General features: G+C 44.9%; 2 long non-coding RNA genes across 2 annotated transcripts in view; both read right to left on the reverse strand.

The window, feature by feature from the left end:
• LOC310686423 overlaps positions 1-16,274 on the reverse strand; it is a 23,108-nt gene extending 6,834 nt beyond the window's left edge. Inside the window, exons 1-2 of the long non-coding RNA XR_014515890.1 lie at positions 16,164-16,274; positions 4,178-7,229 (exon numbers count right to left, since the gene is read on the reverse strand). This is a non-coding gene — a long non-coding RNA (uncharacterized lncRNA). The remainder of the gene's footprint in view (positions 1-4,177; positions 7,230-16,163) is intronic.
• The window catches only part of LOC310686438, a 425,293-nt gene that overhangs the window by 251,166 nt on the left and 151,986 nt on the right, over positions 1-22,141 (reverse strand). The window lies entirely within an intron of this gene.

The following is a 22,141-nucleotide window of genomic DNA, read 5'->3' on the forward strand; positions in this document are numbered from 1 at the left end:
GACACCCGAAGACACCAAAACCTGCATATATATATATATATATATATATATATATATATATATATGGTGAGTGCTTTCTCACATGTGTGATGAGGTTTTAGTGATATTATCTGCCACAACCTACTTCTGTTTCTTCCTTCTCTGAGCACAACCTGTTTTGTTTCTGGCAGCCCACAAAGCCAAATGAAATGCCTATTTTCACGGATTGCTGCATGCTGAAGGGGCACCTGAACAACCTGGTTCAGAGAAGCTATGGCCAAACATGGCCCTCCAGCTGTTTTGGGACTACAATTCCCATCATCCCTGACCACTGGTCCTGTTAGCTAGGGATGATGGGAGCTGTAGTCCCAAAACAGCTGGAGGGCCAAGTTTGGCCATGCCTGTATCTCAGGATTTCAACATGGTAAATGTGGGAGATTACCTCAGAGACTGCAACCAGGATTCTGTATCTCAGGATTTCAACATGGTAAATGTGGGAGATTACCTCAGAGACTCTAACCACAGTCCATACACCAGAATTAAAATAATAATAATACAGAGGTCTTTCACAAGACTTAACATAATTTTGGTGTTTTGTTGCTGCTGAAGGTTTTGGAGAGGGTAGAATACATGGTTGTTCCATTAACAGTTATGAGGGTCTATGTGGCATTCCTAGTTTTCTGGATCATTGCCACTTACCCTGGTCCAACAGATCAAATAGCAGATCAGTACAGCCAAATAACATTCGTGCGCAAGACGTCAGTATAGTATTTGAAAAAACAAAACAAAACAAAATTAAATTAAAATATATATTGTTCCTATTCTGCTTGAAATGCACAATTCTCCATTTTGCCCATGGAAAAACAGCATAACTAAGGGCCGGTAACATTTGCTTGTGCACTTCAGGTGGAAATCTGTCCACACACATGTGTAAAGAAATACCACTTGTCCAGAAAGGGGTAATGAAGGATGAAGGATGAAGAGTGAGTGAGGAGAGGGACAAAAAACACAGTCCAGATTTATTCTGCCAAGCTCCAAACTGTTGTGGATGGCAAATGACTGCATAGCAATGAATATCCAAGTCTGAAAGAATGAAATGTGTGGAACCTAAGATGCCAATCACACACACTGAAAAACAAGGTATGGACAATGCATTCTTAATATAAAGTCCCACCTGGAATCAATCTTAGAACAGTGATTCAGCCTATATATGAGGATCCTATATCATAGCAATGTTGTAAACAAAATCTGCCTTTTTCCCTTATGGGGTATCCAAGAGCCCATATAGAGTCCTTATATAGGTTCCCTATTGGTAGGAGAAAATAACAGAGGCCAACCAGGGAATATTCAGAAGCAAAGCAGCTAGTAAGCCTGATCTTTATTGATCTATTGCAACAGGGTCCTCACTCATCACACGAAGGAGGGAGGAGGAACCCAGAACAATGGCGCGCAAGGCCTTATATAGACATTTTTAATTCCCTGCCCTGGAGCTCAAGACCACCCCTCCATACATCACACACACATCACAGAAGGGGTGTAACCTAAGACCACTCCCCAGATACATCATACCTACATCACAGAAAAGGCGGTCTAAAACAGAAATTTGAATGTTGTTTTTCTGTTTGCCAGGTTATCTGATTGTTTTTCCTGATTGTCTTTCCTGATAGCCTGTTACCCATTATCTGATTGTCTTTCCTGATAGTCTGTCACCCATTAAAATACTGATTACTCAATTCCTCAGACAATGAGAAGGCTCCCTGCCCCCCCCAGTGCAGGGAAAACATTTGGTCAGTTTGGGAATCAAAATGGTTTCAGGTTGGTCTTCCTGTGCTGATCTATTTATGTGCTTGGTTGGTACACTTATGGACATTACCATATACAGTGGTACCTCGGGTTAAGAACTTAATTCGTTCTGGAGGTCTGTTCTTAATCTGAAACTGTTCTTAACCTGAAGTACAGCTTTAGGTAATGGGGCCTCCTGTTGGCGCTGCGCCACCGATGCACGATTTCTGTTCTCATCCTGAAGCAAAGTTCTTAACCCGAGGTAATATTTCTGGGTTAGCGGTGCCTGTAACCTGAAGCGTATGTAACCTGAGGTACCACTGTATCTAAGACCTCAAAATTCCTATCACAGCAAGAATCAGACTAATGCCCACCCATCCTCCCCGTTCAGAGTACAGGAAGATCTGAAGTAGAGCACAGTATTTCAGGTCTTGGGATGTTGATGGTGTCCACCTCCACTTCTGTTCAACCTGAATATTTGTAAGTAAGCTGAAAGCACCTTAAGTGATCTCTCAGTCCAAAGAAAACCAAAGTGCTGTGTGCCCCTAGATTGTCTGAGTGCTCGTGGTTTTGGGGAAAGTGTAATAATGCAATGAGAGACTGACTTTTCTTTTGCGTTTACATTTTGTTTTTCTTTTAATGTTCTCAGATTATTAATGATCAGAATGAATTTATCTCTTTGGTGCATTTATGGTTGCAATGCTCTCTTCATTTGCTGTGTTTTATGGGATATCAATTATTTTTTAACTTACTGCTATCACGGGGGAAAGTGCGAGTGGGGAAAAATAACTTTCTCCTATATGACTGATTCCTGGATGCCAGCACAGATGGCGTATTGCAACTGTAAGGATGCAAGTTGGAGTGGTAGAGTTGTTAAGGGATATATTTCTATTTTTTTTAATGAGGATTTATAACCATATATGTCCCATTGGTGCTAATGGGAGCTGAATGCATATTTTTTCTATTTATGGAGCTGGCAGTAGTCTGCTGGAAATGAAGATGAGCAGCTGCACTGAATCAGATAAAATGAACATTTCATTTTTAGAGTAAAGGTCTTTTGCCTTTTGCATTAGAAAGTGTGTATCTGCTAGGAGTATGAAGTGGCTTATGAACCAGATTTGGGGTATCTCATTTTGGACCCTGTCCATGCTGAGCTGGAATTTCTACAAGACCATCCAAACAGGGGTGCCAACTTGAATAAAATGGGGGGGGCAAGTAAGCCCTGCCCCACATAATCACATGACATGGCCCCCCCACCCATTTGAATGGCAATGCCCATCAATGTTGCAGGGGCCCACCCCCTCAATATTGGGGTCCTTGGTTCCTAGGAGTCGGCTCCAAGGCCCCCAAGTGAAGCTTGGGGTTCCCTGAAAGTCTTTTGGTACTCTGTCAACTCGGATGGAATAAAAACACTGCAGACATTTGGGTGTATGTGTGCAAAAAGCAAAAACCAAGCTGTTAACTTGGCTGGAATAACAACCTGAAGGGAGGGCGTTCCACAGGGCGGGCGCCACTACCGAGAAGGCCCTCTGTCTGGTTCCCTGCAGCCTCACTTCTCACAATGAGGGAACCGCCAGAAGGCCCTTGGCGCTGGATCTCAGTGTCCAGGCAGAATGATGGGGGTGGAGACGCTCCTTCAGGTATACAGGACCAAGGCTGTTTAGGATATCCTAATCACGGATCTCCTGTGTTACATTTTGTCTGGCCCTCAGTTGTACTAGGCCAATGCCAGGAAGTGTAAGCAAATGGGGGAGGGGGGAGGCTTTGAGGCAGTTCCAGGAAGCTGAAGCTGTGGGAAAGGGAATGTAAAACTTGGTGGATAATATTTATGTGTCTTGGAACATATAAAAGTTACCGCAGTGTGGAAAGAGTTCAGATTATATATAATTTTTCATTTTATAGCGGCATTATTACCGGAGACAGGTTTATATTTGGTAGCAGCTGTTCTCCAAAATGTCACATTGACTGAATGCTGGAGCCAATGCAGAGTTTTGAAACCTAAAGGGAATAATCTTCTTTATGTGTCCAGATAGGAATTACACAATGTAGTAAGAAGTGATTTATTTATTGTCCAATCAATAAAAATGTGAGATGTGAAGGGGAATTCTATAAGCCACACAATATTCGTAGTGAACGAATGGTTCTATGCTCACCCCAACCCCGAGGAGAAAAGCAGTTTTGTTTCAACGAGTCAGTGATTAGGGAATATCTTTGTACCTATAGAGATTTGAATTTACTATGTTTCCCTTATGACCATTCCTTCAACTAGCGCTGGGCCAAAATCTGCCTGCAGTTTATCAAAAGTTGTCTTCCTCTGAGACAGAGGCTTCCATTTTTATGCTTCCATTTTTATACCTCGTTCCAAGGACAAATGAGAATTTCTTTAGAAAATTCTAAATGAGGGTTTTGAGCTTACCTTACCATTGTGAAGTAGCCAGGAGTGGTGAATTCATTTTACTTTCCAGTAAACACTTCTTCAGCACTTCAGCCTATCTGGTTGCCCCTGTATCTTGGAGGAAAACAGAGGGAGACTGTGGGAGAACCAAATCAGATAGCCTGGAAATGTGTGGCAAGGGGTTCATGATTATTTGAGCCATGCAAACATATGGGCCAATCAGGGTAGTCACTAATGTTGCTAATATAGTGATAGAGAGCTCAACAAAAGTTTGTGATGGGAAGAGTAGAGAGTCCCCAAGGGCCCCAAAAACGTGTTCTTGTTATTAGAGGATTCCATGGGATCACGTTTGGAGAATAAGAAGGAATTTGGTGGAAGCAGAACACGGCCTTATTCCTGCGAGGCTGAGCAATTCTGATAACCATGCACTTAAAGTTGTTCCATGTCAACGGATGGGGATGACAACACATATTGAGATGATGGAACAATTGCAAGCGCATAGCCCACCTTTGTCAGAATATGCCACAGAGACAAACAATGAACAAGGAACAGAAATATGTTTCTGGAGAAATTGCCACCCTGGGCTCCTTTGGGAGGAAGGGCAGAATTAATAACATTCAATACATACATACGAAAATCAAAAAGACATCCACATCTCACTGTCTTTTCAAAACATGCTAGTATGGATTGAACATAGGATTGCCTGCCAATAAAAGAAACCTTCCTTAACAGATTGGTGGGGAAATAAAAGTAAGCGCTGAAGGCATCAGAGAAAAACAGACTAAGGAATTCCATCATCTGCTGCAGCAGCAATAAACAGCTCAGACCTAAAGCTGGCAGCTAGCTCAGACATGAGCGTTTTACTGCCTTAGAGCACAGAGAAGAAAGGTTTGGATGTTTCTCCCTCTGTGTGTTTGTGTGTGTGATCATTTGTGCATTGCCTTTCTGAAAACAGGCACTTCATAACTAAAGGTTGTATTTATAGATAAAACCTTACGATACACTTGGTTTTATGTTGGTTGGAAGATGTTCTCTGAGGATCAGAAGAGAGCATTCCTGGACCAGTTTTGAGTGCTATTTATCATTAGCTGCTGAGGATGAGCCAGGCTGGGATCTTCCTGGTATATTCCCTCCTTGGGAAGTACAGTGGTACCTCAGGTTAAGAACTTAATTCGTTCTGGAGGTCTGATCTTAACCTGAAACTGTTCTTAACCTGAAGCACCACTTTAGCTAATGGGGCCTCCTGCTGCTGCTGCGCCACCGGAGCACAATTTCTGTTCTCATCCTGAAGCAAAGTTCTTAACCCGAGGTAATATTTCTGGGTTAGGGGAATCTGTAACCTGAAGCGTATGTAACCTGAAGCGTATGTAACCCAAGGTAAAAGGTAAAGGTAAAGGGACCCCTGACCATTAGGTCCAGTTGTGACTGACTCTGGGGTTGCGGCGCTCATCTTGCTTTATTGGCCGAGGGAGCCAGCATACAGCTTCCAGGCCATGTGGCCAGCATGACTAAGCCGCTTCTGGCGAACCAGAGCAGTGCATGGAAACGCCATTTACCTTCCCGCCGGAGTGGTACCTATTTATCTACTTGCACTTTGATGTGCTTTTGAACTGCTAGGTTGGCAGGAGCAGGGACCGAGCAACGGGAGCTCACCCCGTTGCGGGGATTTGAACTGCCGACCTTCTGATTGGCAAGTCCTATGCTTTGTGGTTTAACCCACAGTGCCACCCAACCTGAGGTACCACTGTACTATAAATTGTTGGGGAAGGAGGTGAGCCTATTAAGCTGGTCCCTATGCAACCAAAACAGCACCATTGACACACAAGGATATTCGCAGACTTAGGGGGAAACCCCAGTTTGTGCAACTACAAAAAAAAAAAAGTCTTCAGGGTGGGAAGTCTAGTTTGGGGGAAAGGAGACGTCATATTCAGCAGCCATGAGATTTTGACTGCCTGGCGCCAGGTGGAATGAAAAATGGAGTGGTTGTACCTGAACAGAGTGTGCTTCACATTGTGACCTTTTGTCGTCAGGTCCACTCATACCCCTGAATACCAAATATTTGGCTTTGTGCCCTCTCTTTGTATGCTTTTTGGGGGCATCTGGTTGTCCATTGTTTGAAACACGATGCTGGACCACAGGCACTTCTGGTCTGACTCTTATCAAGCAAACGTCTACATTTTAATTAGTCCAAAAAGGGTTTTAGCCTTGCAATCACCAGGGAAGTAGCAAAAGCAGTTGTAAACAGGCATGAAGGTCACCTTAAAAATAAAATGTGTGCATGGGGCTTTAATTGCACTGGACCAGGGGTCAGTAACCTTTTTCAGCCGTGGGCCGGTCCACTGTCCCTCAGACCATGTGGTGGGCTGGACTATATTTTGAAGGGGGGAAAAAGAATGAATTCCTATGCTCCACAAATAACCCAGAGATGCATTTTAAATAAAAGGACACATTTTACTCATGTAAAAACACACTGATTCCTGGACCGTCTGCAGGCCGGATTGAGAAGGCGGTTGGGCCGCATCCGGCCCATGGGCCTTAGGTTGCCTACCCCTGCACTAGACTAACAGAAGCCCCTTAAGTGAACCTAAGTAGCTTTTTGGATTCTGACTACAATAATTCACTATGGTTCTTATCCAGGACAAAACATATTTCATACATAAAAAGCAATTCACAGATCCCTCCAGTATTCATGACCCAGATTTCTTTCTTTTTTATTAGGTTCCCTGCTGTTTGTTTGGATGAATGGAAGCATAAAATAGTGAATTATAGTCTATTTGTTTCTTAAGAAGGATGAGACTGTGTTGAAGGTTTCTTGTTCACTTTCAGTTCAGAATTGAAAGGTTCATTAGAAAGAAGAAGGGAGGGTTTTATTTGGTTCCATAAACATTTCAATATCATCGGAGCTAATCTAAACGAAGAAAACGAGGAGGATTGGAGAAACTATGCAGTGGAAATTCAACAGCAGCCCATAGAGAAAACTTTGCAGAAGAAAACATGAATCACCTGTTTATTGCAGCAATGACCGAAGACCAAAACAATTGTATCAATATTCCACAGCAACTTCAGGCTCATGCTGAAAGCAAGTTATGAAACGGGAAATCAGAAGGGAAATCAAACTTGGAAATAACGTGAAACTTACACCAAGGAATCAGTTGCCTTAAGCAACCATTTCAAAGTATCCCCTAAGGATATGGTAAAATTTCAATCAAGCTGCAGAGTAATGCTATTGCTGTCAGGTAACTGATGTTTCTTAGTTCCTTGGGTAATAATTTAAAGACAGTTTCCCTGTATGTTTTATAGGAACAAACGGGGGAGGGGAGTAACAAAGCCCCTTACTGCTCATTTTGTGCTCTCAGCCTACTGATACATTTTGGTTTATTTGATTTATCATCCCAGGGTGGTTTACAATGCAGTTAAAACACAATACCACAATAATGAAATATAGAAATACATAATTAATGTATGTAAACAAATAGCACAGATTGATTTTAATTATGTCATTGTGTATTGTTCCTGTATCTTTGTTACATCGCCAGCACACTTGAGATGGTAGACAATTTTGTCTACCTGGGTTCCACCATTGCATGTTCAGACCTTTAAACCTCCCCAGTGGAGCCAGTGTGGTGTAGTGGTTAAGAGCAGTGGACTCGTAATCTGGTGAACCGGGTTCGCGTCTCCGCTCCTCCACATGCAGCTGCTGGGTGACCTTGGGCCAGTCACACTTCTCTGAAGTCTCTCAGCCCCACTCACCTCACAGCGTGTTTGTTGTGGGGGAGGAAGGGAAAGGAGAATGCTAGTCGTTTTGAGACTCCTTCGGGTAGTGATAAAGGGGGATATCAAATCCAAACTCTTCTCATCTTCCCCCTTAAATAAATTCAGACAAGACTCAAATTTTGGTTTGGTTTTTGGCAGAATTTAGGCCACAACTTTATTGATTACAGCAAGTGAATTGTTGCATAGGCTCTGGTTCAACTAGCTCCCTGCACCACTGCAGGTAGCGCTGACCAAGGGCACCAGCATAGGTCAGCCTAGGGTGAACACCTGGATAAGTGGAAAGCCAGGAACAGGCTATCTCTGCCACCCAAATGCCCCCCTGGAATCAGGCACGGGCACACCCCCTCACAGGGGTTGACCAAACCATCGAGCCCCTGGATTCCTTTAACAAAATACCCTTCACATAGGGATAGCGAGAGCGTTCTCCCATCCCTATCACCTGAACCAGAGCCTATCCGCAACCTTACAAGTTGTGACGATTTGCTACGCAACAGGCAAAACCCAAATGGCACCAGCCAAACAGCCAAGTGGGGAAAATTCCTGCCGTGCCCCTGTCCCAACGACAGACAGCACACGACGGCATAGCAAGGTCAAGCACACAGCCCTAAATATAGGGAGAGGTGTGCAGGTGTTTCGATGGGTCACATGCATAGGTATATATAGGTCCCTTGAACTGTTTAGTTGGCATCCCATTGGCCTGATTAAACCCAGCATCAAGGGGCCTACCAATTGGGTGTTGTGGCTAATCAATCAACCCACCCACAACACAGGGTTTGGTTGCCAGGTCTCAACGCAACATGTGCCCTCTTTAAGGGAGGAGCTGATTAACCAGCAACCTGTTCCATCGCCACTGATGCACAGCATCAGAAAGATTTTGGGCATCACAAGGAAGGACAGAGTCTCAAACAAATATTTGCTCTCTAAAGCTCACAATCCCAGCATGTTCGTACTGCCGTTTCAGCGACGTCTACACTGCAAGAAGGCAGGATCCCCAAGGAAGTGTTTTACAGGGGGCTGGCTTCAGGCATCAGGCCTGTTGGCAGACCAACTCTGTGTTACAAAGATGTCTCAAACGTGACATGAAGGCTGGCAACATCAGCCCTGCCCTGTGGGAATCCCTTGCAAGCGACCGCGGTGTCTGGGGACAAACAGGCAGGTAGTGTATCTATAGCAGTGACCAGAGGAGGCATGACCTCTGGGAGGAGCACAGAGAGAAGAAACGCCATGGTGCATTTGCAACAGCACAACTGGACACATTCATCTGCCTCAGCTGCAACAAAACATGTCTCTCCTGTATAATTCTCCACAGCAGATATTTTATGACAGCCAACTTTTCCATTTAGTGGGGAATATTGTCATTTAAGGGATGCGGGTGGCGCTGTGGGTTAAACCACAGAGCCTAGCACTTGCCGATCAGAAGGTTGGCAGTTCGAATCCCCACAATGGGGTGAGCTCCCGTTGCTCAGTCCCTGCTCCTGCCAACCTAGCAGTTCAAAAGGACGTCAAAGTGCAAGTAGATAAATAGGTACCACTCCGGCAGGAAGGTAAACGGTGTTTCCGTGCGCTGCTTTGGTTCGCCAGAAGCGGCTTAGGCATGCTGGCCACATGACCCGGAAGCTGTACGCCGGCTCCCTCGGCCAATAAAGCGAGATGAGCGCTGCAACCCCAGAGTTGGTCACGACTGGACCTAATGGTCAGGGGTCCCTTTACCTTTACCTTTATTGTCATTTTAAAAAAATCATTTATGTTAAAGCAGCATTCAGGAATGAGCGTGTGGTGGGTGGGTGTAGGCATGGACAGGTCTCTCTCTTAAGCCCTGCTTTAAAAAATTTCCAGCATGGTTTGTAGATCATTTAGAATGCATCAAGGACTTTTAGCTGGGAGTTGAAGATAACCACATGAGCTGTTCTGTCATCTTTCCTGCTAAGCCTGTACTGTTTGGAGTGTCAAGCTTTCAGATCACAATGAAACTAAATTGCCAGCAAGCCTTGATTCTGTCTGAAAGGCTGAGGTGGGGAGGAAAAAAATAGCAGCAAAGCACCTGGGTCTTTTGAAGACCAATTCTTCAAAATGTGTAAAGCATTCACATATCACAGGAGATGAGAACAGGATTGCCAGACAGGCAGATGAAAAAGGGGAAATTCATTTCCTGCTTCATCACAACTGCGTTGCATTTAATAACAGGTCTGCTATCTGGAATTGAAGATTTCTTGGCTTTTTGTGTGCTAGCAGTAGTGGATATTCTTCTATTTTTTCAAATAAAAAGTAACACTTTTGTAACTAATAGAGATTCCACCGTGTGTGTGTGTGTGTGTGTGTGTGTGTGTGTGTCAAATAAAGCATGTTTACATCATGATTTAAATGTGGAAGAACATGTATATATTTACTTACACTGAGATCCTCTGCACATTTAACCTGTCAATAAGCTTCCTTGTACACACTTACTTCTGAGTAAACATTCACAGGATTGTGCTATTGCTTACTTAGGCTGCTGTTCTAACCTGGCAATAATCCCTACGGAACCAACTGTGTCTTCTCTGTGATTTAGGCAGTACCTAGTTGATGCCACCTAATCAACATACAGTGGTGCCCCGCAAGACGAATGCCTCGCAAGACGGAAAACTCGCTAGACGAAAGAGTTTTCCGTTTTGGAGGTGCTTCGCAAAACGAATTTCCTATGGGCTTGCTTCGCAAGACGACAATGTCTTGCGAGTTCCTGCTGGTTTTTTCCCCCTTTTCCCTCCCTTTTTCTAAGCCGCTAAGCTGCTTATCAGCTGATCCGATCAGCAGATAAGCCGCTAAAAGCCGCTAATAGCGCTAATCCGCTAATCCTTCAATGGGCTTGCTTCGCAAGATGAAAAAACCGCTAGACGAAGAGAATCACAGAACGGATTCTTTTCGTCTTGTGAGGCACCACTGTATAGGTAAAGGAAAAACATTATAAAACCTTGTGGATGCAAGATAATTCCCTGAACTCTATTCTGTGTTGGCTTATTGGATATTGTTTAGGGATAGGCTTTGTTTCAGGCCCCTTACAAGATCTTTTGTTTGAATGCTGAACAAGCTATCAATTGGCAGAGATATTTTATGTTGATGGATGGCCATCCTGACTCGGCCTCAGATACACTGATCAGATGTTTGGAAGCTGTGGCTGGATGGTTACGTGTAAGCGGGTTGAAGTTAAACCCTTCGCAGACAGAGGTCCTTTGGCTGGGTCAGGACGATATGGGAGTGGGGGGGGGGGGCGCGACTCCCATCTCTTGCGGGGGCGCAATTAGTGCCAGCACTGTCCATTAAGAGTTTGGGTGTAATCTTCGACACCCCCCTTTCCATGGAGGTGCAGATTGCAGCTATAACAAAGGCGGCATTTTTTCATCTCCGCCAAGCTAAGCAGTTGGCTCCTTACCTCTCTCGCCCTGACCTAGCCACTGTGATCCATGCGACGGTCACCTCCAGACTGGATTACTGTAACTCACTCTACGTGGGGCTGCCCTTGAGACTGACCCAGAAACTCCAGCGGGTGCAGAATGCCACAGCGAGACTCTTTACAGGGTTCTCGCTGCGAGATCACATTCACCCGGTGCTATACCAGCTGCACTGGCTCCCGGTGGAGTACAGGATCAGGTTTAAGGTGCTGGTTTTAACCTTTAAAGTCCTATACGGCCTAGGATCCTCATACCTACGGGACCGCCTCTCCTGGTATGTCCCACAGAGGAACTTATGATCTTCAAAGAAAAACACCTTGGAGGTCCCAGGCCACAGGAAGGTTAGGCTGGCCTCAACCAGAGCCAGGGCTTTTTCGGCTGTGGCTCCGATCTGGTGGAACGCCCTGCCACAAGAGATTAGGGCCCTGCGGGACTTGACATCTTTCCGCAGGGCCTGCAAGACAGAGCTGTTCCGTCAAGCCTTTGGCCAGGGCACAGCCTGACTCCCTCCTTTGGCAATCTTCACAGAACTCTAGCCCAATGGTTGCCATCAATTTGATTTGAAGTAATTTTTTAATGAAATTATTTTAGAATGTTGTATTATTTTATTGTTGTTAGCTGCCCTGAGCCCGGCCTCGGCTGTGGAGGGCGGGATATAAATAAATTAATAAAAATAAATTATTATTATTATTATTATTATTATTATTATTATTATTATTATTATAAATGGTTTGGTAGTCTCAGTCCATCAAGTATCAACTCATGCAAGCTGATTCCCATGTCACGGGAATGTCTGCCAATTCAGGAAAATGCAACAAAGGAAGTTGAAAGAAAACTGCAGGATCTAGTTATTTTATGAGACATTTTATGCAGTACCGTATTTTTCGCACCATAGGACGCACCGGACAATAGGACGCACCTTGTTTTAGAGGGGGGAGAACAAGGAAAAAAAATTCTCCCCCTCTCTGCCCAGCGCCCCTTCAGCGAAGTGGCAGTAGGCGCTGTGCAGAGAGGGGGAGAATTTCCCCCCTCTTGTTTTCCCGCTCTAAAACAAGGTGCCGTTTAAGGTGCGTTCAGGCGGCTACCTTGGAAGCCTGGAGAGTCTGGAGACCCCTCTCGCTCTCCAGGCTTCAGGTTCCTTTCGACCTGCTCTTTGGGGCTGGCAGGGGGAAGCCCACCACCAGCCCCAAAGAGCAGTTCAGGGAGCAGCGGAAAGGCGCAGTGGAGAGGCTGCTGCCATAGCCGCACGTCACCTCTCCAGCTGGGAGAGGGTCGCGGGGGGCTTCTTTAGCCCTGTGCGCGCTCTCCTGGCTGGAGAGGTGGTGCGCGGCTAAAGAGGCTCCTGCCATAGCCGCGTGTCACCTCTCCAGCCGGGAGAGGGTCGCGGGGCTATGGCGTCTTCGCTCCATAGGACGCACACACATTTCCCCTTCATTTTTGAAGGGGAAAAAGTGTGTCCTATAGAGCAAAAAATACGGTAAGTGATGAATAAAAGTAAATCATCACTTAGTTGAAGATAAAATCCCCACACAGATAATCAACATACGTACTGTATTACATTTTGCCCAGGTACAAAATAATAATTTTGGTCCCATTTGGGACCATCAGTGGAAAACCTGGTGATTAAATGTGCACTTTCTTTAGCTTTTGATCCTGAGATTATTTCTTCCACATCAGACTTGGGGGGAGAGGGGATAGCATGAGAGAGTATGGAAGAATTAAGTGCTGCTTCTGCCTCTGAAGGTAATGAATTATCCAAATTCGATCAACAGCTCAGTAATCAACTGAGTTGTGCATACTACCTCTGGTTCTGAAATGGGAATTAAATTATAGTGCCCTTAATTCAAGAGCTCTCGTGAGAAGGAATATGCAAAGAAAAGATTAACACTCCCTTTACCTGAAGCCTTGATGTTAGAGGGGAAACTGGAGTCTCTGAAGTAAGAACATAATGTTATAGATTTGGGGGGGGGGGAGTCCCCTCCCAACCATAGAAATTAATACATGGTATGATTTTGATTAATTGGGATATGGATGAAAGTACAAGCTGCAGAACTGTGTCAGGCAAGGAATCCCTGGGCTGGCTTATGCAAACCAGATGTTGCCAAAGTGATGGGAGGGTGGTGTGTGTTTTAAGTGAGGCAAAAAGAGACATATTTTTTAGAAAGGTGTTCTGGGAAGAAGAAACAGGGGAGGGGGAGCTGGGATCCATCTTGGGCAGGCTGGCTGAAGGCTGACTGGGAGAGAAGCCTTGGACTCCAGGACTGCGTTGCTGTGGGGGACAAGCCCCTCTTGAAATGGCCATGCTGTAAGATCTGGACTGCCTCCATGCAGACTGAAGGCATGAATAGGTGCATAAACCATATTTCTTAAAGCTATGGCCGTCTCCAACGTGTCTCGGTTCTCCAAAGGAACACAGACCCAGGGTGAATGTCTGAAACCCTCTGTAATCTTACTACAGGGGTGGGCACCCAACTTTTGTAACAAGAAGAAGAGGCTGTTAATCAGGCCAATGGCCCACCTAGTCCAGGTTCCTGTTCTCATAGTGGGCATTCAGAGGTCTATGGCAAGCCTGAAAGCAGGACCTGAGCTCAGCAGCAATCTCCCCACTTGTGATTCGCAGCAACTGGCAGTCAGAGGCATACTGCCTCTGACAGTGGAGATACAGTGATGATATTATTATTATTATTATTATTATTATTATTATTATTATTATTATCACCATCACCATCATTATTATATTTGTACCCCGCTGGTTCATGTACACACTCTTGTTTTTTATGCTATCTTTCATTGCATTGACATAATAATAATAATAATAATAATAATAATAATAATAATAATAATTTATTATTTATACCCTGCCCATCTGGCTGGGTGGCTCACAACAGAATATTAATAATAATAAAAAGTGATAAAACACCAAACATTAAAAACTTCCCTAAACAGGGTTGCCTTCAGATGTCTTCTAAAAGTCAGATAGTCACTTATTTCCTTGACATCTGATGGGAGGGCGTTCCACAGGGCAGGCACCACTACTGAGAAGGCCCTCTGCCTGGTTCTTTGTAACCTCACTTCTCGCAGGGAGGGAACTGCCATAAGGCCCCTGGAGCTGGATGTCAGTGTCCGGGCTGAACGATGGGGGTGGAGACGTTCCTTCAGGTATACTGTGCCGAGGCCATTTAGGACTTTAAAGGTCAGCACCAACCCTTTGAATTGTGCTTGGAAATGTATCGGGAGCCAGTGTAGGTCTTTCAAGACCAGTGTTATATGCTCTTGACGGCCACTCCAGTCACCAGTCTAGCTGCCACATTCTGGATTAGTTGTAGTTTCCGGGTCACCTTCAAAGGTAGCCCCACGTAGAGTGCTTCTGACCACTGGACTGTACTATCCTTGACTTCTGATGGTTGGCTCATGCCTCATACATATTTAGTGACCCTGGATTCCATTTAGTGAAATTGGGTACAACTTGTGACCCACTAAGCAGAACACAGCCCGCCCGCCATATGGTACTGCGGCCTGCCAGCTGCTTGTTACGTCAACTTCCTGTTTTTGTAGTCCTAGGAAGGCATCAAAAACAGAAGGTTTTGGTAACCAGCAAATGTGACATCTAAGCTGCATTCAACTACAAGTTTAGAAGGCCATCTTTGGTACCTGACAGTCCCATAACCTATTGTCAGGGAACTGCCATCAGCTCAGAGGCAAAAGGTGGAAGGGCAGTTGGGTTACAGGGAGCCTCCAAAGATCTTGCGAAGCAGCACTTCCTGAACGGAGGAGGGAAGCCATGCCTCCAGTCGGGAAGGGGTGCAGGGCTCGGAGGATGCAAGGGGGAGCCACAGCACCGAGCATGAACAAAGTGATGGTGATGTAAGGAACAGATAGGAACATACTACCATATGTGGTGGTCCTGTCTAGAGATACAAAGATTTTGGAACATGATTTATGAAGAGATAAAGAGATTGATAAAAACTACATTTAGCAAGAAACCGGAATAATTTTTACTAGGAATGGTTTCAGATAACATTCCCAAAAAGAAAACTAGGCTATTTATATATGCAACGTCAGCAGCAAGGGTTATAGTGGCAAAACACTGGAAAGATAAAAATACACCCACTAAAGAGGAATGGGTAGTCAAACAACAACAACAACAACAACAACAACAACAAAGCGCAGTCGGTTCACGCGCAGAGGGGAGGATGGGGGGTCAAAAGACTACTCTGCTGGGGAAAGTTTAAGGACTGCCCACTCCCAGATTCTGCTAGCGACTGAGAAGACATGGAATTGAGTTGATCTGCATTGTGAATGTTTTGGACAGATAATAAAGCCTTGAAAAGACCAACGGGGAGTTTTGCCTGTTTGCTCTTGAGCAACCACGCCGGCACTCATAACACCTATGCTAGACTGTTCCATGAAATAGCTACCAAAACAAACAAAAATCAGGTTTTAAAAACTGAATAAAAATGGGGTCAAGGATATGACCTTTGGAAATGGCAGGTTAGCACTGACCTTCCTTCTGGGCTTAACTTACTGCACTGTCAAATGGGATCAAACCAAGAAGGCCTTCCAGGATGCTCAATAACCCTCTCTGTACTAATGGAAAGCATCTCTCCGCACAGTATTGATATTACAGCAAGAGGAAAACCCTTTAATAAATCCTTCGTAATGTGGCTTCACTGAAGAATCCTTATCTTTTTTTATAGATTACCATGAGCCAGAAAGTCTGAGCAATAGCTTAAAATGGCAAAAAACCAATTACAAAGTCAGCAAATGGAGAAAGCAGTTTTTAACCTGTCTAGGCTTGGGCAACTCACCGTTCATTCGCTATATTACCGATAGCCTTGTCTTGTCAATTTTTCCAGGAGTTGCAAGCTTCTCAATAATTCCTCTCTACAACCGAGTAACTTGTGGCATTTCAATCTTAGCTAGGGGAAAGGGGAAAAAAAAGAGAGTCAATAGCTTCTTGTCTGGGTGAGCACTCCCGGGAACACAATTTATACTTGCAAGTTTTAAAGTGGTGGCTAACATTGGAAGATGTATTTATGAGACCATTATTTTCATCCCCCAGGAAGGAATCTGTCTCTCGCTGCAATCTTTTGTCTTTAGTAGCCCCAACTAATAATGCCCTTGTTTTATCACTCGGCGCATAATAGCACTGGTTGCTATTGTGTGTCTAAAGGCTCCTTTGATCGTAGAGATTTATGAAAAGAGAAGCTTGGGGAAGAAAAGAGGAAAATTGCCAGTCCGTTCATTATACATTTATGGTCCTTCTGCTTGGGTATATTCATTTAACTAATAAGCTCCTTATTTATAAAAACTGCTTCTTCAGACAATATGGGCCTGTTTGTACTAGTCTGACACCATCACAGCGAGTAAATGAAACTTATGCAGAGAAGGAAAGCAATTGTCACCCTTAAACACCAGATCTTGGACCCTTCATTGCCACAATACACAGCAAATAAATGAAGTTTAAATTGTGCAATTCCCTCAAATCCAAGGCCGGTTCAAGTGTGTAATGAAGCAGGAACAGAATTCCCGCACCCCGATATTTCATCTCACATGCTTGGCTGGTCCTGTGTTATAGTGCATGAAGGTAAATTTTATAACCCATGTTTTGCTTGGCATATGTACAAATGTCCACTTAAAAAAACTTATACAGCAGTTTGGACCACATGCATATCACATTCCAGTTTCATAGCTAGTTTGGGAATAATGTAACCATTTAGGCGCACATTCTGGGCCCCTGTTTTGGTGGAGAAATGCAATTAGGATGTATTGCACTATGCATGCACCTAACTAAAGGCCCTCAGGCTATGAGAAAATGTGCTCTGCCTTGGGTTGACTTAATACTGAAAAACCCTGCGTGGCTGAGATTGGAATCCCAACTCATCCCAGAAGATTTGGGGACCTCTACTAGGACATTTAGGGATGCGGGTGGCGCTGTGGGTTAAACCACAGAGCCTAGGACTTGCCGATCAGAAGGTCGGCAGTTCGAATCCCCGCGACGGGGTGAGCTCCTGTTGCCAGCGGCGTAGCGTGGGTTATCAGCACCTGGGGCAAGGCAAGTAATTTGCGCCCCCTAACACCTAAACATGGTCATTAATACGCCAAGACGCGCGTCTTTGGGCGTCGCGGCGCAGCCTTCTCGGTCTCCCTCCCTGGCCCGGCTAGTCCCGACGCGGCTTCTTTCTGGCGCGGGGAGGGGGCGGCTCTGGGGCCAGTGCGTCGGCCGGCCTCCGGCGCGGGTGGGGGGGCCCCGTCGGGGCGGGTGGGCGGTCTTGGCGCGCAGGCACTAGAGCGCCGCCGATGGTGCGTTTGGCGGGCTGCGCGCGTCCAGACAGTGACCCGAGCCTGGGCGGCGTGGCGCTTGGTGCCGGAGCCTCCGCCTGCAGCGCCCCGTCGGGAGACCCGGCCGGAAGGAGCCTCGAGCCGGCTGTCGGACACGGTTGAAGTAGCCAGGGCGGCATGGCAGGCGGCGGCGGCTCCTCGGCGACTCCACGCGGCCAGCCCAGCGCGCTGGCCGAGCCCCGCAGGCGAACGCTGCCCGTCGGTGAGGAGGGGCTGCCTGGCACGCCCTCCGTGGCCCTGACGCGCGGGGACCGCGGCAGCGCTGAGAGCCGCTGCCAGCTACAGCCTGCACCCGAGGCTCTTCGGCGACTCCGGAGGCAGCGAGCGCCCCCCCCAGAAGTTGCGCCCGGTGCGGCTGGCACCCCTGGCACCCCCCACGCTACGCCACTGCCTGTTGCTTGGTCCCTGCTCCTGCCAACCTAGCAGTTCAAAAGCACGTCAAAGTGCAAGTAGATAAATAGGTACCACTCCGGTGGGAAGGTAAACGGCGTTTCCGTGCACTGCTCTGGTTCGCCAGAAGGGGCTTAGTCATGCTGGCCACATGACCCGGAAGCTGTATGCTGGCTCCCTCAGCCAATAAAGCGAGATGAGCGCCACAACCCCAGAGTCGGCCACGACTGGACCTAATGGTCAGGGGTCCCTTTACCCTTTACCTTACTAGGACATTTATTTTGTTCATGCAGGGCACTTACTAGGGATGGAACGATCTGTCAATTTCAGTTATCCCAGGTTCTCATTTTTCCAAAATAAAATACAGTTCTTTAAATTTCTGCAGCAATTTGCTTTTTTTTATTTGCAATTCTCATGAAAATGCCTTAGCATTTTTCTGACTATTTCTCCAAATAAACAGATTTTTGTTTACAGTTTTGACTAATGTACACATTTTGCAAGCAATTTCCCACAATACGTTGCATTTTTGTATCTTAATTTCACTACTGTATTTTTTTCTTAAGTACCCTTCCCACTAATATGTGCATCTTTGTAAACATTGTTTGGTTGCTGCAACCAAATACTGCAACATTCGGATATGTGTGAATTTCAAAGGATAGTTGTGTTTTGGTTTGCATATTGTCTCAAAAAGTGGAAATTTAATAGATTCACCTTTAAATAAGAACTGAATTTAATTAATTCTGCTCCCTAGCTAGCCAAACTTCATGAGTCTCATGTAGTTGCATATAATAGGTGATAATAGGTAACAAAAGACAAGAGACCTTGTGGGGAAACTTGTCTCCTTTTATTGGCCTTTCACTGAGGAACTCCAGGGTTCTCCAGAACTTTGCTTGAAAAACCACTGATGTAGATTCTACAAGAAGAGATCTGGTGTGGATGATCATATCTTTGCTTAATAATACAACAAATGAAGAATCTTCACCCCTGTAGACACAGCCCTTTCACTCCCTTCATGAGAGCTGTAATTAAATTGGACAGCCTCAATTAACCAGTCCCCCATTTTGTTGGACCAGCTTTGGAACAGATATTAAATTGACTTCAGGCAGTACAGTGGTACCTTGGGTTAAGTACTTAATTCGTTCTGGAGGTCCGTTCTTAACCTGAAACTGTTCTTAACCTGAAGCACCACTTTAGAAAAGGGGCCTCCTGCTGCCGCCACGCCGCTGGAGCCCAATTTCTGTTCTTATCCTGAAGCAAAGTTCTTAACCTGAAGCACTATTTCTGGCTTAGTGGAGTGTGTAACCTGAAGCGTATGTAAACTGAAGCGTATGTAACCCAAGGTACCACTGTATTGCAGTATTTATTCATGCAGAACACTCACTAGGGGTAGAAGGATCTCGACTTGGTAGTTTTATGGGAGTTCCCTCTTTAGATGGTAACATCCATTGCCTCAATTGCTTTTAAATTTGGGGGTCCTCCTTTTTGTTCTACTAAGTGGAGCCCAATACTTCTGCCCCCAGTCCCGCCCTGACAGCACCACTAAATCCAAACCATGGTTTAATATCATGACTTGTTCTGAAGCTGGTGCTAACCATGGTTTCTCAGCTCAGGAAAAATGGGAAACAATGGTTTACCAGAAGACATGGGGCTGTTGCGGGGAGGAGCAAAAGACTTGGTCGTATCTCAGCTTATTCAGCCAATATATAATTATCCTGTTGCAGACAATGAGTTACTCAGAAGGTGATAATCTTCCATTCTTATATTGGTATAGTAAAGTTTGCCAAAACATTGTCCTCAAAAGGCTGTTTCACAAACCTGAAGTAATTGGAAGTCAAAGAACGATGGACAAGATTTTGGCAGACTGGTATTTGGATTTTGTAAATAGCCAGGAATTTGGTGAAACAGTTCCTACTAGATATAAACTGGTTTGTTTTTCTAAAGGGTAAATAGGATCCATTGAAGGAGGTTTAGATAAATTAAGAAAAATGAAATGTGAATCTAATTAAGGAAGTCATTTTGTTTTGATTATAGGTATTAAAAAACTATTGATGTAAAGAAACCATAGTATGCTATATTATAGTAGATCCAATATTATGTTAAATAGGAGATTATTAATATATTGCATTTTAAGGAACTGTAATATGAATCTTGAAACACTATTCAAACGGGGGGGGGGGCTAATTTATATTTATACTTTAATCAATATTACTTTTGGAATATAGCTTGGTATGGGGGTAAAATCCATTCCCGTGTGAGACAACTAAATTGACTGATTCGAAACCGTCATTTAGAAAGGCAGGCAACAGGGTCTCATATCTGTGAAATGAAGTGCAGAGGTTCCTCCGAGTTCATCTAGGATGAGAAAATGGAGCTGTCTTATACTTTTGAGTATAATTTATAATATGTATGCTCCTGGGCTTGGGACAGTATATAAAGACAAAGCAGCTGGTGATTTAGTATGTCTTTAGTCCCATAAACGTCTGGTCTTATTTTCATCTGAATTGGTAAATTACTCTAATAAAAGTCTCTAGTGTGAGAATTCGGCTACAATTCTTTAAAAGGTTTCTTCTTCCATTATCCCACTGTAGAAGCAGTAAAACATGGAATTGAGTGTAGGGCTTCCAGTTCTGGTGACAATAAATGCAATTTCTCCATGCCCTTTAGTTGGGAGCCCATTCTACCACAATCCCATGTCTAGCACAGCTCCCACCACTGAATCTACTATCTGAATGTAAAAACAAGTGCCACAGAAGTGCTGTGTAATAAATAGTGGTTGGTTTTCTGAAAAGACAGTGACAGGACTGAGGATTGCCTGGAGGTTCCACTCTCTGATCGGCAAGTCATGTGCCCTAATCTGGGGATATGTTGACATGGATCATTTTCACACAAGCAATCACCCTTCCAACCTAGTGCCGTCACTTCCGGACACCTGCATTTTCTCTTGGGCATTCCACACACATATGCTCATCACTCAGTTGTTGCAATATCAAATGATGATTACCATATTTTTTGCTCCATAAGACGCGCCTGACCATAAGACGCACCTAGTTTTTAGAGGAGGTAAACAAGAAAAAAAACATTCTGAACGAAACAGTGGAGGTATGATTTTTGTGGTTCATGCTGTGGCCACAGACATGATGTGTGATTTGACGGTGAGTTTGGGATGACCCAATGCAAAAATCCTGAGGATCCATGTGGATCCGTGCTTTGTAACCACGTTTTTGTGCCATTGTGGCCCCACAAAACAGTGGATGTGTGATTTTTTTGGTGCAGGTTGTAGCCATGGACATGCTATGTGATCTGATGGTGAGTCTGGGGTGACCCAATGCAAAAATCCTGAGGATCCATGCGCTTTTACCTCCCCGCTCCCAGGCAGCCTCCTTTATCTCTAGAGTCCGTTATGTTCCTCCCGATCCCTTGCCGATCAGCTGCTCAGAGGCTTTGTTTCAACACTCCATTCCCTCTTGTTTGCCTTAGTGTCTTTTCCTTAGCTGGAGCACTATTTTGCTCCTCCTTTTCTTCTAATTTCTCCCCTCATTGCTTTAATCTTCCTGTCTCCTCTCCTTGCAAGTTCGTCGTCTAAAAAAAAAAAAAAAAGCACGATCTGCTTTTTGCCCCAGGCAATTCGGCTCCAGGGACCACACATTCGCTCCATAAGACGCGTAGACATTTCCCTTTACTTTTTAGGAGTAAAAAAGTGTGTCTTATGGAGCGAAAAATATGGTACATCATGTGTTATAGCCATCACAGAGCAACCACTTGGTATCATCTCAAAAACACAATTCTGTTTGACTGAAGTAGTTCACGCGATCGGCTGTAAATTGCCTTTTAAACTTATAAGACATTGGCTTGATGCACATGTCTGGCTGAACGTTTTGATTTCTCTCCTGCCCAGGAAATCAAAAGAAAATGGTGCTCTACTCCAGTCCACTCCCAAAGTCACGCCCACCCGGACTGGCAGGATTGGCCAGTTTCAAACTCATGATGGTGGAAAAAGCCGCCAATCCAATGGGATTTCCCAATGGCTAGCCATCTAGTCCAGCGTTGCTTCCCC

This window comes from Podarcis liolepis (genome assembly GCF_965112155.1).
Source record: "Podarcis liolepis genome assembly, chromosome: 9".
Taxonomy (NCBI): domain Eukaryota; kingdom Metazoa; phylum Chordata; class Lepidosauria; order Squamata; family Lacertidae; genus Podarcis; species Podarcis liolepis.